Raw genomic sequence first — 2502 nt, forward strand, 5'->3', positions numbered from 1 at the left:
GGTCCCACAAATGCTCAATTGGATTGAGATCTGGTGATTGTGGGGGCCACCTAAGCAAGGTAAAGTCTCCCTCATGTTCTTGAAACCACTCCTGCACAATATGAGTACTGTGGCATGGCCCATTGTCTTGTTGGAAGAAGCCATCTCCATTGGGATACTCCATCAACATGATAGGATGAACTTGATCAGCAACGATACTGAGGTATGTTGTGCTAGTCATACGTTAATAATGGTCTGGCTCTCTAGCAACTTCAGCATAAAATTATAGCTAATTTGCCTACAAACGTTAGGTGATCATAATAATCTGGCCACTCGGTGTATTTATTGTATGCCTCTTATATGCCATGCATATCAGGGCCTGGAGACAAAGCAGAGAAAAGATTCAGTACGTTAATAATGGTCTGGCTCTCTAGCAACTTCAGCATAAAATTATAGCTAATTTGCCTACAAACGTTAGGTGATCATAATAATCTGGCCACTCGGTGTATTTATTGTATGCCTCTTATATGCCATGCATATCAGGGCCTGGAGACAAAGCAGAGAAAAGATTCAGATGATGTTCCTTACTGTGTAAAATGGAGATAAAAAAACACAAATACTTGAGATAATTATTTTGATAAGCACAGAAAAGAAAATATATGGGGACAGTGTAATCGGGAATCATCCATAGATAGGGAAGGAGAGAAAGCCTCTCTGAAAAGATGACATTGGTTTAGTGCAGTGATGGTGAACCTATGACACGCGTGTCAGAGGTAACATGCAAACTCATTTTTTTGGTTAATTTTTCTTTGTTAAATGGCATTTAAATATATAAAATAATATCAAAAATATAAGTATTTGTTTTACTATTGTTGCAAATATAAAAAAGTTTCTATATGTGACACAGCACCAGAGTTAAGTTAGGGTTTTTCAAAATGTTGACACGCTGAGCTCAAAAGGTTCGCCTTCACTGGTAGTGTCTAAAATAAGAAGGAGTTGGCTTACAAATGAGCAGTGAGAAGAGCAAACAGCAAATTTAAGGCAAGAAGGCACAAAATGGCTTGGCAAAAATAGATGAAATAAATATATAAGAGACTATTCTGGCTAATTAAGCAAATTGGATGGCAGTGAGAGAAGGGTTTTGGGCTATTTGAAAAATAAACATTTCATATAGTTTACCAGAATCTAGTAAATTGGATTACTAAAAAAAGTTATTTCTATATAGTGTTAGTTTGAAGGAAGGGATTTATAGAAACATCTTTCCTATTAAATATTCCACCTTCGGTTTAGGAACAGAAAATCAGAATTTTCTATTTAACTCTATAGAAGTGGGAATTTCATCAGGCAATGTGGCAGAGAGCAAGAAAGAACAAATGTTCACACCATGATTATAATAATAAATAATGGTCAAATTTGAGTTAAAAGAGGACTGAACATAAAAAACACACAGTAAAGGAGTAGTACATATAGAAGAGTCAAGAGCTCAATAAAATAAGACATTTAATAAAAAGAGTTATGATAATGGGAGTACTACTCAAAAATGTTAGCAAAAATATACAAGATGCAAGTCAGAGAATGACATTTCAAAATTGGGATTTCAGAAAAAGTGCAGTCATGCAAGATTCAGGGTGTGTCCATGAGAGAGAGCAAGACATGACAAAAGTAGGATAAACCTTTATTAGAGCTGATGAAATCTAGAAGCAGAAAGAGACAGATTTTTTTAATTTAAATTCTTTATTGTTTAAAGTATTATGAGTCTCCTTTTCCCCCCATTGACCTCTCCCTGCCTGCTCTGACCCCCAGCACATGCTCTCACTCCCCTACAGTCTGTGTCCATTGCTTATGCTCATATGCACACATACAAGTCCTTTAGTTGATCTCCACCCTCTTCCCCCTTTCTCTCATAGGTCGGACAATCTGTTGGATACTTGTATGCCTCTGGTTCTATTTTTGTTCAACAGGTTGTGTTGTTCATTATATTCCACAAATGAGTGAGATCATGTGATATTTATCTTTCTCTGACTGGCTTATTTCACTTAGCATAATGCTCTCCAGTTCCATCCATGTTGTTACAAATGGTAAGAGTTCCTTCTTTTATACAGAAGCATAGTATTCCACTGTGTAGAGGTACCATGGTTTTCTAGTCCACTCATCTGCTGATGGGCACTTACTCTGTTTCCAAATCTTAGCTATTGTAAATTGTGCTGCTATGAACATAGGGGTACATATATCCTTTCTGATTGGTGTCTTTGTTTTCTTGGGATATAGTCCTAGAAGTGGGATTACTGGGTCAAATGGGAGTTCCATTTTTAGTTTTTTGAGGAAACTCCATACTGTTCCCCACAGTGGCTGCATCAGCCTGCATTCCCACCAACAGTGCACAAGAGTTCCTTTTTCTCTGCATCCTCTCTAGCACTTGTCCTTTGCTGATTTGTTGATGATAGCCATTCTGACAAGTGTGAGATGGTACCTCATTGTTGTTTTGATTTGCATCTCTCCGATGTTTAGTGACTTTGAGCATGT

This window comes from Myotis davidii, unplaced genomic scaffold (genome assembly GCF_000327345.1).
Source record: "Myotis davidii unplaced genomic scaffold, ASM32734v1 scaffold473, whole genome shotgun sequence".
In the NCBI taxonomy this organism is placed as follows: domain Eukaryota; kingdom Metazoa; phylum Chordata; class Mammalia; order Chiroptera; family Vespertilionidae; genus Myotis; species Myotis davidii.